Source organism: Mustela nigripes, chromosome 10 (genome assembly GCF_022355385.1).
Source record: "Mustela nigripes isolate SB6536 chromosome 10, MUSNIG.SB6536, whole genome shotgun sequence".
NCBI lineage: Eukaryota > Metazoa > Chordata > Mammalia > Carnivora > Mustelidae > Mustela > Mustela nigripes.
The window spans coordinates 21,240,882-21,256,572 of record NC_081566.1 but is presented as its reverse complement, the minus strand read 5'-3'; the positions used below and the strand labels follow the sequence as shown (position 1 = coordinate 21,256,572).

At 38.2% G+C, this 15,691-nt stretch overlaps 1 long non-coding RNA gene across 8 annotated transcripts in view; it reads right to left on the bottom strand.

The window, feature by feature from the left end:
- LOC132025464 (uncharacterized) overlaps window positions 1-15,691 on the bottom strand; it is a 214,540-nt gene that overhangs the window by 49,680 nt on the left and 149,169 nt on the right. For 5 of the 8 annotated variants that reach the window (XR_009406584.1, XR_009406583.1, XR_009406586.1 and 2 more), the window contains 3 exons: window positions 9,101-9,569; window positions 5,284-5,483; window positions 4,065-4,718 (listed from right to left, as the gene is read on the bottom strand). This is a non-coding gene — a long non-coding RNA (uncharacterized LOC132025464). The remainder of the gene's footprint in view (window positions 1-4,064; window positions 4,719-5,283; window positions 5,484-9,100; window positions 9,570-15,691) is intronic. The other 3 variants (XR_009406589.1, XR_009406585.1, XR_009406587.1) reach the window with 1 other exon arrangement.

Sequence of the window (15,691 nt, the reverse complement as noted above, 5' to 3'; positions counted from 1 at the left end):
AAAATGGCTTAAAAAAAAAACTGTAGGAGGACTTGGTGTCCAACTAGAGTGGACACCGTAAAGATGGATCTGTGATATATTTTAAGGAGAGAATCCAGAGGCGTCGGAGATAGGTCGGTGTGAGAGGTAAAAGGAAAGAATGGTATCGTCAGGGAATGCTCCTAGGTTTATGGGTTGAGCAACTGTTTAATAAAGTGGGATTTACTGAGTGATAAAAAACTGAGGCAGGAAGAAACTGCGGAGGAGGACAAAGAAAGATGAAAGCTTCTGTTTTGCACATTAAGTTTGTGACGTCAACAAGACATTCAAATCGAAACACCAGTGGGCTGTTAGATATGCGAACCTAGACAGAGCTCAAGCCATTTATCAGTTATGAAACTTCCGATGAGTCATCTTGTAATTCTGAGCCTCAGTTTCTGAAAAATCAGACTCGACAACCTCCTGCCTCGATGGGATGGAGGGAAAGAGAGATGAGGCAGCATCTAGGAAGGGTCTCTCTCAAGTGTAATTTCGTATAAACATGTAGCACGCTTGATTGGTGAAAGACAACTTCTCATGTTGGAAAGGGAAGTGTGACGAGCATATACTAAGTTTTAATATCCCGTGTATCTCTGCTGGCAAATATACAGACATCGATGAAGAGGAAGAAAGAGAAAGAAAGGGGGAAAAAACGAAAGAAGGAAGGTGACAGGTGGATAGTAGAATAATTCAACTATTAATTTTGGATTTTATCATATAAATTATTTTGAAGAAATAGGTCTTGGGTAGTCTCATAACAAAAATTCTCTAGTTGTTTGGCTATCCTCACTTTGATACCTGTGCTTTCCACCTTCTGATTTCCTCAAATACCCTTCCTACCTGGAGTCTTTCATAAAATATTTCATCAGTCAGCAAGTTGCAAAGCACATATTTTCTTTGGCGAGAAGAAATATTGGATCTATATTTCAAGGATAAGTAAACCAACTGACAATTTACTTCAGTTTGGGTCAGTGTCGATCTTTTGCAATTTATTTCTACCCCTAAGCTGATAAGAGTCTTCAGTTAGTTCTACTAATTGCTAAAATAATAAGTGTTCAGTTATATAGTCTCTCTAGAATAGACATTGAATATTAAGCCCTTATGAACTCAAGAAGTTCTTATGGAAAACTGGTTCAGTTAGTTCTTGATTTTGGGGAGGCACAAAACTCCCCGTCATTGCCCTATACACTCCAATGGAAGTTTTTCTGAAATATTCATTTTTTGCTTTTCCAGCCTTTCCTAACAAAATTGAGTCCATTGGCTTCTGGCTTTTTTCCATGGTACTCTTACCAAGTATTTGGCTTTCAGATTCCTGTTTTAGTAAAGTTCCATTTCTTCTTCCTTACTCAACTCCTATAGTTTGTCCTCAAGGTCTCTCCTTGGCTTCAAGTTGTAGATCTTTGAAAACACTAGTTTTTGCAAGACCCCATTTATACCAAAAGGACCCTTCCTCTTTCGACAGAGTATACCTGAGTTCTCACATACTGTGGAGGTAGGAGTTTTCATTGTATTCTTAGGACCAGTAGAGCTCTCTGAATGACTTGAAGGACATAGAGAAAATGTCCTGGTGTTCATTTTTAGATTTAGTACACGGAGAAGGGGAAGGTAAATAGAAAATTTTAATGGAATTGCACAGAAGAGAAAGTATAGAAATGTGGATGGTGTCCTTTGTTAGGATAGAAAACGTCCAAGTGAGAGGTAGAAATGCACTCAAGTTACTATAAGCTTTTTAAAAAAGCATTATACAGGGTGCCTGGGTGGCTTGGTGGGTTAAAGCCTCTGCCTTCAACTTGGGTCATGATCCCAGGGTCCTGGGCTCTCTGCTCAGCGGGGAGCCTGCTTCCACCCCCCACCCCACCCCCGTCTGCCTCTCTGCCTACTTGTGATTTCTATCTGTCAAATAAATAAATAAAATCTAAAAAAAAAGCATTATACAGTATGCAACATAATGAGATTCCAATAGAATAAAGAAACAAATCAAATTACTTTTGATTAAAAAATAAAACATTTTAAAGAGCGCTTGAGTACTTCAACCTCAACAGTGAAGACAGGTGAGAATCACAAAAGTCAAGCTCAATTCTGCCATCTGCTGCTTGGCAGCAGAAACCATGGTTGGTTGAGACCATCTGTTCCAGTCCCCAGGGTCACTACTAGAGCATCAACCCCATTTAGAGAAAGATGGGATAGAAGCCATTGAGATTATCCCTAAGAGATACTACAAGACTTGCATTAGCAAACAACAGAGACTGGATTCAATTTAACCCAGTTAAATTTAAACCAGGGTTTCTGATATATCTATATCTTACATATAACTAATTGTGTTCAACCTTTTTAAGAGCTTCAACACTAAAAGACAAAAAATTTCAATCTATATAATGTCTTTGAATGCTCAGCAACCCGAATGGAAGAACAGTTGTACTTTTTTTTTTTAGTTCCCTCAGTATCTCAAGGACCCAAAATAGACAAACGATCCTCCTTCACTCACTCTTCAAAGGAAGCTGGACCTTTAGATATTGGAGACGGGGACTAGGAACAAACATTCCACGTTTTCTGTGCTCCCTTATTCTTGACGTTGTCTTTAAAGGACAAAATATAGAAAACATAATTTGAAAGACTATGGTTTTGCCTCCTTGAAAAAAATGGCTTCCATATTAAATTCTTCCTTGAGTCATATTTTGACAACAAAAACTCACAGCATGTTCTATTTGTAGTCAACAATAATAGCTCCTCTTAGATGGAATAAAGGGCAAGGGGTCACATTTTCTATTCCCATGTCTAGAGTCCTAGTTCTGAAAGTAACAAGGAACACTCATAAGCTTTAGCTTAGTAATTCTGCCATGACCCTGTGTTGATGATCTCTTGTCAGTTGCCCAGACTTTAAAGCAAGAAGCAAAGCATTTTCTTTTAAAGATTTTATTTATTTATTTGACAGAGAGATCACAAGTAGGCAGAGAGGCAGGCAGAGAGGAGGAAGCAGGCTCCCCGCTGAGCAGAGAGCCCAGGACCCTGGGATCATGACCTGAACCGAAGGCAGAGGCTTTCACCCACTGAGCCACCCAAGCGCCCCAAAGCAAAGCATTTTTTAAAAGACTAATTGAGAAGGAGTGGTGAAGAGCCTAGCTTTGTGGTTTGGAAAGCATGGGTCTGACTTTTGACTCTAAACCTTGCCAAGCCTCAGTTGCCTTCTCTGTGAAAACCTCCCTTACAGGATTGCTATGAGGGCTAGATGAGATCACATATGTAAGGAACTTACCGTGCTGCTGCCACAAAACAAATTTTCAATAAGTAATTTCTTATTTTAATAAATAATTTTTTACTTATTAAATTATTTTAATAAATAATTTACATAAAATGATTATTCTCATTATTGGAATGATAATCAGATGGACTTCTACTTTTGATAGCTAATAATATCAAATGGTATTAAATGATAGCTAATAAAATCAAATCATATTAATATCAAATCAAATATCAAATGATAGCAAATAATATTAAATAATAATGGACTTCCACTTTTGATAAGCATAATCCCAAACCTTTTTGTATGTGATATATGTGATACTTTACAATTTCCAAAAATTCTCCTTATTTAATTAATTTAATTCGGCCTCTTTTAATTTCATAATCCTTTGAGATAAATAGATATAATTATCTCCCCCATTTTATCGGTAAAACAGTTGAGACCCAAAGAAGTCGAGTGTCTTGCCAAAGAGGGCCCAGCTGGCTTTGCAGCTGTAATGAGGCCGTGGAACTGACACCTGGGTCTTCTGATGCCACCGTCCCTGCTCTGAAGAGAAAAGGTCTGACCACCGAAAGGTCTAATCTGGCTCAAGCTGGTATTCATGAGACACATGCTAAACCTGGTTAGTTTTATCCTGTTCTTCACATATCCTAAGACAAAGGTTTTTAGTTATTAAGAACTTCCTTAATCTCTAAGGAATAATTTGCTTGTACTAATCCATTGCCCAAATATACACATCAGTATATGTATCCATTTCTACCTTTAATTGGTTTATAAGCACTTAATAAACGCTTGGATTCCTTACATGTAAAATCCCAGATGGCTCCTGGATCTGATTATGCCATTTTCTCTGAAGATTCCTATCTCCAGAACAAAGTCCAAACTGTATAACTTGCACTCGGATGTCCTTTGCATAGAAGACTTCTTGCTCCAGCCATCCTCCCCTCGCCACTGTGCAGAAGTCCCATCCGCCTTCACACCACCACGCCTCCGTCCACACTGCCCCTCCGCCTGAAACACCTTCCTCGACCTCTCCTCCCCCCATCCACCACATGCTTCAAGACCCTGCTCAGCTGTTACCTTCTCTCCAAGACTGGACTCTACCAATCTCCCTTCCAGGATAAATTGCTTTTTCATCAGTGTTTCAACGGCAGTTTACCATATTCATCTTTGTTGCTTTTAGATCTTATCTTTAATGCTTGTTTGTGTGACTAGATTCTCCACAGGACCAAGGACTCCTTGAAGGCAGAAATCATACCCTATTCCATTTCAGAGCTCTAGTGTCTGGAATGCAAGTATTTGATCTTCAAAATACACTGCATTTCAAAGCTGCAGGTGGCATGTTAAAGTTAACTTATATGATATTCCGCACATTTATTAAAAACAGACCTTTCCAAGTCTCCATGTGTCTATTTCAGAAGGTTCAACACAACTGGCAGGGGCCAATCCAAAGGTTGATCTATAAGCAAGGAAAGAGAGGACACCACACACTGATTAGGAACTTTAAAAAATGAAAGAATTGATCCACTTGTAAATGATATTCCAAAAAAGCAAAACTTTCCCTTTCCAATTTCCAGCAAACAATAATAAACATTTAAGTAAATCACAGCACATAATGTATTAAATATTTTGTCCTTTGCCATTCACTGTATGGCTTTGAGTGAACTGAAGGAATTAACACATTTTCTTTTTCTCAAATCTCAAACAATTGCTTGTGTCTCCGCCAAATAGAGTTTAGGACTAGAATATCAAATATAGGAGTCTTGTAGTTAGTTGCCATTCTTCACGGCAGAATTTAGAAAGTGTGGTATTCAGTGTTAAAATATGAACTTTCAAATAAGATAAAAGACTAAAGTGTTTTAGGTGTCCTACTTTAGAGGGACCTAGAACTCTTACTTTTACTTTCTCCCAACCATGATGAATGGGGTGACTCTTTTTGCCTTTTTGATTTTGTTTAAATCTCTTAATTTTTTTTATAAATTTAAATCTAGTATTCACCAACTCAAATTTCAAAGAATACTTACTCTTATCCTTGAAGCCACAAGTCTTTTTCTCCATTGTTTTCTTAAAGTTTGTTTTGGATTATCATTAAACTAGGTACTCACAAATTCCTTTGGCATTTACTCCCACATTCTTATGAAGATTTAATTTAAAAAGCTTTGCAAACATATTCTTTCTCCAAAATACAGTGCACCCATATGTACTTATTGAGTGAGTTGTATTTCTGGAAAAAAAAAAAAAGTACCTAATTTCAGGCAACTTCCTTGGTAAATTTCCAGTAGTCAGAATGAAATGAAAGATGGTAGAAGAGGTGGGGAAAGATTAGCAAGGAGATGGGGAGAAGAATCACAGGTTATCACAGATTTGAAAGGAATAATCCTCAAGATTCAGAACCTTCACAACTCTTTTTGTCCTTGTGCTCTCTAGTGAAAACAGTCTGAGTAAAGCAGAAGCCAGCCCACAAAGCTCATGGATAACTTGCATTCTTACGCTGGAGAACAGCCAATTACCCTGGGACCAAATTCCTGTTTACTTTGTAGTGAATGTGGGAGACAAGCTGCCTGCCGGTAGCTGTTAAGGCAGTAAAAACACAGCCAGAGGCTGTCACAGGGAGGAAATCACAGAGCAAGTTAATTTGTGATCTTCAAGGACAGAGATTAAACACTGTGTAATGAAGCTCAAATGGTGGCCTTGCCTGAAAGAAGAAACTGGGCTGAAAAGCCCCCTTAGGAGTTTGGTAAAATCTTTGCATAATGAGTGTCGTATCATTGTTTCCCGACTTGCTCTTTCTTACAATCAATAGCCTTCAAAATTTGCTTCCAAAGAAGTTTTGGATTCATCCTATGGCAGAAATGCAAGTCTGTTTTGTTCTGAATCTCCCATTATCCCTGATATATCTGGTGCAGAGAGAATTAAAACCAAACGAACAGTATTTGGGGTCAAAATCTGAGCAGCCCAGATAGAATTTGGCAACAGGATAGTTTGTTCCACTATTAGGCGACAAATTATAATCTAATTTGAAGCTTCCAGGTGTGGTGTCTCAGGAACTTGAAACTGCTTTGAGGCCTCCTATTTACATTTTGAACTTGACCAAGGGGGGAAAATGAGAACTGGGAAATCCATTAGTTTGCTCATATCCCTAAACAGTGTACCAGTGTACTCGACTGTTACATGCCGTAGAGGGAAGAGCTAACTGCTCAGATCCTAGGAATTACATGGTGACTCCTGGTTCACTAAGACCTCACTGTCATATCCACAGGTCTTATGCCATGAATTTTACTGTTCTTTGGACATAAAGTTTATTAAACACACACACACACACACACACACACGCACACACATACACACAACATCGAAAGGGTGCCTGGGTGGCTCCGTTGGTTAAGCATCTGACTCTTGATTTTGGCTCACATTATGATCTCATGGGTTGTGGGAATGAGCCCCAAGTCTGGTTCCATGCTCAGTGGGGAGTCTGCTTGGGTTTTTCTCCCTCTCTCTGCCTCTATCCCCACAACCCCCACGCGCTTGCGCGCTCTCTCTCAAGTACACACACACACACACACTCTCTTTCTAAAATAAATAAATAAATGGCTTTAAAAACACCACTGGATAGAATATAGGATGGTATAAAACTGATCTTCAATGCTATGGCGAGTCCTGTTACACTGCAGTTGTTGTGTTGGAAAATGGGATGCATCTACCACACGTTCTATTTTGGAAGACCTTGGTGGTGTTTTTCAATGTTTTATCAGGAAAGATTAAAAAAAAGTCTGCCAGGCCCAGAATCCAGAAGCTTTATCCATTAGCATTTTAAATCTAGTCAAATGGAATGCAGACACAGACGCTGGGAGGTCCGGGTGTCTGGGAAGGAAGAGCATAGCAGTACAATAACAGGACAAACATTCAACCAACTGTAAAGCTTAAGGCCTTACAAGGAAGCAATCTTTTTAGGGCTGTGTTGTTGTTAGCATTTTGTATTTAGATTTACCAGTTCAAATACGTCCCTTTTTTCATCCTTTGGTTCAGATTTTATTTCTCCTCTTTGAGGCATTACTCTAATAAAGAGACCATTCAAGTCTATGCCTAGTGTAGGTAATTAAGCAATCTTGCTATTTTTCTCAAAAGTATTCTTTTCTTTTTTTGCATAATTTTCTCTCCATGGTAATTTCAAAGTGTCCTCAGATCACAATGAGGAAAAAAAAAAGTCAATTAAGTTTCCCAATATGGAAGCCTAACACGCTGAGCTGTATTCCAAACTCGACATTTGTTTTTTACTTTTGACTCTCTCTATACAACACAGTATTTTCCTGGTGGCAGTGATTCCAAAGAAACATGGATGGCTATGGCTGTTCTTGTCATCACTTTCAGAAGTTAGAGGTGTCTTAGTCTCCATTTGGAGCCAACGGTGCATGTTATACATGAATTTATCTTAACCCTTTTGTTTTTGGTAGGCTGTTTCTAGTTTTAGCTTGTAACACCTTTTGAGATTATGAGATCTATGTTCCGTGTGAGAGAAAGTCATTTACAGAAGGAGGCAGGGAAGGATCCGGGGCCTGATTTACTGTCCGAGGGAGTCAGACTTCTATCTAATCTTGAAACAGGAGACTCTGGACAGCAGAGGGATACTGTTCTATAATTTTTGGTTCAGTTGCCTTCCCCTTGCAGGGCGGATTCTGTGTCTTTGTATTCTCCACACCCAGACAGTAGCTACATATAGTAGGTCCACAAGAATTGCACTGTTGGAAAGAAATGGATGGATGCCTCTCTTGAGCAACTGAGGGGGACATAAGTGAGTCCGTTTCACTACTTCATAATTTTGGCAGGAGTACAGTACATTTCCCTACTAAATTCCCAATTCTTAAGTTTCCCACAAAGCTCTTAAATATTGATTCCATTTCAGAAGTTACCACTTCACATTTTACTTTTAAAATATGCTTATTGTTTTAAATATTAATATTAAATATTTAAATATTAAATAACTCAATGCCATAGCACTGGAGATCAGTTTTATGCCATCCTTTTGTTTAATTAAAAATTGAAGTAGAAATATTTTAGCTGAGAGTATAAGAAAATGTAAGGATGGAGTGAATTTATAGAAATAAAGGGCTGAGTGTATGAAATATATCATTTTAATTACTGGATATATTATAGATAGAAAGGAGCAAGGAAGTAAGAGAGAGAACATAGGAGGAAGTTGAGTAATCTGGAACAGTAGTAGAGTAGGATCCAGTTGGGTGAAAAAGTTATATCACTATCTGTATAGATGCCTAAATTCGGGGAAGTCAGTTAAACTATGGTTTCCAAATTCCTTATCAACAAAATGAGCATAATAATATCTAGTACACCAGACATACAAATTAGAGCAAGGATCAAATCAGATGATGTTCAAGAATTAGTTGATTAGCTTTGCTGCCACATGTTTCTCAAGGGCAAGAACTCTGTTTTCTTTACCTTTGTACCCACAGCCCCAAATACAGTGCCCACCTGGCATGTAAAGAAATGGAAGTTGTTTTAATCATTAGGCAATAGATCGTCGAGCAGAGATCAGAGGAGTGCACAAAACAAAGGCAAGTTTTGCCCGGTAAATGAGTGTGTGTGTGTGTGTGTGTGTGTGTGTGTGTGTATGCACACACCTGTGTAGTAATCTGTGCAGAAGAAAAACAAAAAGGAGGAAATTAGGAAAAGTCTGAGTGGGATGACCAAAGTGTTACTAAAAAGAGACACAGTCACAGAATTTTTGACATTATCATTAAAGATATTGTAATGGAAAGGAGACATTCTCGCTAAAAAGGAGGAAGACTGGAAAAATGAAGGAAAGGCGCCCCCTCCCCCTTTTCTCACCTTTTTTCTTCATTTATCCAGTTTTTTGTTCCATCACATCCCATCTCTTCCCGAAGATTTTGTTCCACGCTGATTTCTACCTTCTCTCAACTTCTAAATACATTTTTAAAAATTATTGTTTTAGCACTGTTGGCCTCTCCCAAATCTCATGTCGGAGACTGCTAATTGTCCATTAAAATCCATTCACCCTTTCCTCCATGATTCCTAGATTAATTCGCAGTTATGTGGCTAAATGACTATGTCCTTTCCAACGGAAAAAGGGTGGAAATGGTAAAATGATAAAAAGGGCTAGACTGGCACAACCTCCTGAGCCCTTCGATGCTGTCCCCCTTCCCAAAGGATGAAGGTGTCAAGGATGAACAGAACAACTGGTTGGAGATTGCAGAGCTTCCATCAGCTTGGTTTCCTGAATGATTGCATGGAGTAGAGGCCTTCCACCGTCCCAGAACAGCCAACAATAAACAGTTACCTGAGGAAGAAATAAATTTCTATCATTTTTGAGACAGAATACTCTGATCCACCATGACAGCCCACCATGACCAACCCGGACAGGTACATCTCTTCTCTCCAGTTAGATGACATGTTTCAACCATCTCACCCACCCTAGCGCTAAGTCCATATTAGTAATAATAAGCATCTTATTATTTTTCTTCTTTTTTTAACTCACGAATTTAAAATTAAATTAAATGGAACAGAGGGAAAATATCACCACCACAAATCGGGATGAAGAGTAAAATTGATAACAACGTGGAGAACGTGGGGAAAGGTATACTTCTCTAGAAAGACAATCTAGGATATTAAAAATATTATTGCTGGGGAACCTGGGTGTCTCAGTGGGTTAAAGCCTCTGCCTTCAGATCAGGTCATGATCCCAGGGTCCTGGGATTGAGTCCTGCATCGGGCTCTCTGCTCAGCAGGGAGGCTGCTTCCTCCTCCTCTCTCTCTCTCTCTCTGCCTACTTGTGATCTCTGTGAAATAAATAAATACAATCTTTTGAAAAATATATTGCTGCTGTTGTTTAAACCACATTCCTGTGCTATCCATAACTGCTAATAGAGATTCCAAAGGTACACAGTTTTCTGTGAAGCCTAAAGTTCCTTTAAGAGAAAAATTATATTTTCTTCTATTAAGATATTTGTTACCAGACTCTTGAAATAAAAAAAGAAATATTAGAAACCATAGAGCTGAAGAACTGAATCCAATGAAAACCACTAAGCTAGATTTGTTTTAGTACCACTAAGTAGGCCAGAGGCTTTGGTGCCTTTTGATTTCTGCTATTATCTTGATGGTCTCCATTTCTAGTACTCTATGTGTCAGTGATTTAATCTAGATTTTTACTTCTAAGTGTTATTTAATTAATAAATGTTATTAGGAACACCTATCCATTCTCAAATCCTTGGGAAAAAAAAAATGATTAAGACTTCTGTAAACAGAAGGTAATAATGGCCAGCAAAAGAACTTTAAAAATCCACTGAAAAGCAATTGGTAACAACTCCTCCTAAGTTGAAGCAGATTTAGTACCCAAATAGATCTTTAGTCTATTTAGCCAAGAATGGAAATGCCCAATATTCCCCAGTATACTTCCTCGGATTGATATATTGAGAGAGACCTCCTCTGAAAACAAGTAGCATGGAGAATGCTGAATAGGGACTGTAATGCTTTTGACAATTTATTGGTCCAATATAGGTCCTTATCAGTTTCTCACTGACATTGTACAGCCTGTCCTGGTAATACATTGGTGTGGGTGCCAATAAAGAGGCAACTAAAAACAACCACAATAACAAAAGTCTGAGGAACAAAGAGGTTTGCTTCCTATCCCTAGTGCGGGCCAAAGGAGGACTTTAATACAGAGGTAGAAGTGTGATATGAGGCTCCAAGGTATTTAGAATATTTCCACCAAAAGTTTATAAATGGGAAAAGTTACATCTGTTGACCTGTCACAGTGGAAGAACCCATTTCTCCAAGGCACATTCAAAGGGCTGGTATGGCCCCAATACTAATTCACCTAAATCTAGCAAAGCTGACAAACTCGTGCAATAGTAGGAGGTGAAATTTTCACCAGCACCACCTTATAAAGACTGTCGACAGCATGGACAAAGCATTAGTACTGATGTTGCAGAATTACTTTCTTCATCCCAGCAATCTGATTTAGGCAATTTCTTGGATGATGTATGTCAGAATTACCTACTACGATATGGAGTTCGTAGTGGAGCCCTTATACTGCTATTAGAAAGACAGATCTCGTCTGGAGTTAGGACTCTTAAGCCAGGTTCTATGTGTTCAAAAAAATTTTAAGGGGTGGGGAGCCCACCATGGGACTTGAATTCACGACCCTGAAATCAAGATGTAAGCTGAGAGCAAGAGGCAGAAATTTAACCAAGTGAGCCACTCAGATACCCCAAACCCTTCTACTTCTTTTTTTTTTTCTTATTTCTTTTTTAAATTTCTTTTCAGCGTAACAGTATTCATTGTTTTTGCACCACACCCAGTGCTCCATGCAATCCGTGCCCTCTCTAATACCCACCACCTGGTACCCCGACCTCCCACCCCCCCCCGCCCCTTCAAAACCCTCAGATTGTTTTTCAGAGCCTATAGTCACTCATGGTTCACCTCCCCTTCCAATTTCCCTCAACTCCCTTCTCCTCTCCATCTCCCCTTGTCCTCCATGCTATTTGTTATGCTCCACAAATAAGTGAAACCATATGATAATTGACTCTCTCTGCTTGACTTATTTCACTCAACATAATCTCTTCCAGTCCCATCCATGTTGCTACAAAAATTGGGTATTCATCCTTTGATTTGTCCTTTTAGTAGATCAATAAAATACCTCATCATCTCACACTATGTCATAGCATGGCACAAAGCTTAAGAAACACCTTCCATTGTAAATGCCAAGCAAAATAGAAAATATAGGCTTGTAGGCTCTAAAGAACAGTCACTTTAATTCTATAGATTTTAATTCTATAAATTCTGTCCCTGTAGGACTTTTTTTCCCCCCACAAGTTCATTGATAACTACAAAGTTCCTCAATAACTATTTGGGTTTGAATCCCAGTTTGCCTTTTAGTAGCTCTGGGACCTGAAGCAGTTTATTCAACCTTTCTGTGCCAGAGTTCCCTATCTGTAAAATGAATTAACATATGTGCAATACTGGACACATAATAATAGCTCAATAAACCACACCAATGGCTCCCAAAATAGAACTTCTACTCCACACTCTGTCCTGATGGCCAATTGCTCTAGCTTAATGCCAGGGACACTTCAAAGATTCCATGGACAGCTGAAACTCCACCTGCCCCCAAATCAAACTTTTCAGATTCTTACTGAAAACAGGTTCTACTGTGTCCATTTTCTATTTTCTGAATTTGCCATAATTCTAAAATCCAAGAAAATTGGAAGTTTGAGTTGTATCCCCAACTTTGGTTTGGTTGCCACATAATTTTCTAACTCCTTTTCAGAAGCACGGAGATTAAAGAGTTAGATCACAGATCTAAAATCCTGGCACATAATTCCCTGCAAAGAAAAACATAACTGAGTGTCATGGGGTTGGGGGGTGGGGGTAAAAAAAAAAAAGGTGGCTTGTCCTGAACCTAATCCAGAAATTTATTTTTTTCTGTACCCACTATTTATTTCTTAGCAAATAATGTTTACATTTGTTTGTATGCCCCCAAACACAAATAAGTAGGTTGCTAAATGATATTATGCCATTAAATTTATTGTTTAATGCATCTTCCTTTTGCTTCTTGTTAGAAGTTTACAAACAGTGTACGCAATTAAGAAAGAAATAAACATCTAGTCCCCCATGAACCACAGAAATAAATCAGTATGTCTTAATTTCAGAATGAGAAACAAAGATACTTCTTCCTCAGACCAAACAAAGCAGAGAAGTTCAAATTGAAGGAGAGTCATAGAAAAGACTGACTCCCTAAATATGGTGAGCTGAGCATTAATAAAAGATTAGAACCTTATATTTGGAAAAAAGTACTAAAAGTTGTTAGTGTGCTGGGAGCCAAGAGAGGCACAGATATCCTTCTCTGTTTTTAGAAAAATGTATATGCTCTAGAGGCTAGCCTGGAATTCAACTGAAATGGTGTTTTATTATGAAAATAGAGTATTAATTCATTTTTGACATTCTAGAGGTTACCTACACTCCGTCAGATGCTGCTCCCGTCATAATTCCAGGCAGAACCAAGGTTTCTTGGAAAACTGCTCTGGTCAGTCAGTCCTAGCCAAGTGCTCAGTAAGGTACTCAAGGACATTCCAAAGTTCAGTACTCTGAGGCAGGAGAGACATCCCTGCCTGAGCGTCAAACTAGAACCTAAACATGCCTCCCGCAAGACAATGCAGAGCAAAGTGAACCCTGAGAACCAGTCACCAAATGGAAACCCTATTCTCCCTTCCTCACTGCCTTTCCCACTTCCTACTAAATAACCAAATGAGCTCAGCTGTAGGCAGAATCTCCCCTCTGCCTCTTTTTCCTTTTGGGCTAATGAACATTTATGGGTTTTGGTTTTTATTTTTAAACCTATACTTGTTTCTTAAGGCTCATCTGGAAAAGTCAAAATTTAGCCAAGGCATCAATATATCATAGGAATTGTTTTCTCAATTTCCACGGCAGAAGGTCATACAAGGAGAATTGTTATGAGCTGTAACTAATTATTCAGGCACAAGGTTAAAGCTAGATTCATTTTTTTCTCTTTGGACCTCGAGTGCAGTTAGTGAGGTAATCCTACTTCTCTGTTGATCACGCGCTATGGTCACAGCTTCATGCAAGATCTCATTCTTGTTTAGCATTTATTTCTCTTCACAATATCTTACTTAGATGATATTTAGATATGACTTCAGACTTTAGACTTTAGAGTTGATGCCAGAATGGGTTAAGATTTGGGGGGTTATTGGGATGGAATAAATGTATTTTTTCTGTAATAAGGACATGAATCTGGTTTGGGAAGCTTGGAGTAAAATGCCATGGACTGAATTGTGTCCCTCCAAAATTCACATGTTGAAGCCCTAAACCCCAATGTACTTAGAGATAGGGTCTTTAGGAGGTGCTTACTGGTGAATGAGGTCATAGTTTGGGGCCCTAACCCAGTAAGACCATTGTCTTTTAAAAGGAAGGATCTCTGTCTCTGTCTCTCTCCCATGTAAGAAGGCGCCATGTGCAGTCAGAAAGAAGGCTCACATCAGAACCCAACCATGCTACTACCAACTCAAAAACTGTAAGAAATGTATTTTCATTTCTGTTGTTTAAGCCATCTAGACTGTGGTATTTTTGGGCAGTCTGAGCTGACAAATATAAGTCATCATATTATTTTGTGTCCCTACGCATTTTAATCCACTTACTATAAATGGAAGTGTGGCATTGCTTAAATAGTTTCTTTTTTTACTTAGCACTGAGTTTGCAGGTGTATCCATGTTGCTGTATGTATATCTAAGTAAGAAACCTTGCGGTGTTCTAATGCATGCTTTCAATGTATCCTTTATCTATTTTCTAGTAACAGACTCTTGGTTATTGCTACCACAAGTAGGATGGGTTCAGTATTCTAGTACATTATCCCTAATAGACTTCTATAAGCACATAGACATATACATTTTGGCTCAAATAATATACACAGATCAAATTTCCCCCCCATGCTGCTAGATTGCTTTTTCAAAAGGCTACACTGGTATGTACTTCCTTGGAGAGCATTTAGAATCTCTATTGTTTTTCCAGCATCTGTTACCATACAACCTGCTATTTTTTGCCAATCTGATGTATATAAATTAGGAAGTTTTAAATTGTAATTCTTATTTATCTAATTACTACTGACATTGACATCTCTTCTTACGCATGTTAACCACTGGGGTTTCCTCTTTGGTGACTTGCTAATTCCTATCCTTTCCCCATTTTTCTATTGTGTGTTCTCGTTCTCATCGGTTTGCAGCAATTTCTTACATAATCTAGGTAGTAACCCCTTGTCATTGTTAGACATTGCCATTGTCCCCAGCCACTTATCTCAATTTTGTGTAACAGAAACTCTAATTGTGCTATTGGCAAATTCATATTTTTCCCTTTTTATCTTGTTGAATAAGATATTCCAAGCCAAAGATATCTTTCTATATTTTCTTTATAAGCTTTAGAGCATTATTTCTTAATTTTTAGGTCCTCAGTCCTTTCAAACTTTATTTTTATATATAGTATGAGTTAGGAATCCAAATTTATTTTTCTCCCCCTACTAAGACTTTAGATCCTTAATACTACCTACTAATAATCCATCCCCTTCACCATATTTCTGAGATATCAACCTTATCATGCCAATTTCCCATTCATAAGGGAGATGTGCTGAGTTTCCTTTCTCTTTCATTGATAAAATGTATGTTCCTGTGACAGACCTCATTTTTATTACTGATTGCTCACGTATGGTAAAGCATCTGTCTTTTCTTTTTTTTTATAAATATATCTTTTTGTGTACCTTTATCTTTCCACATAATTTTTGACTCAATTGGTCAAAAGCTCTTTACAACTCCTCAGATAATTAAAAATACATATGAAAATTTTACATGAAGTGAGAAAATGTGGGATTTAAAAAAAAATACATTGAGTACATACCTA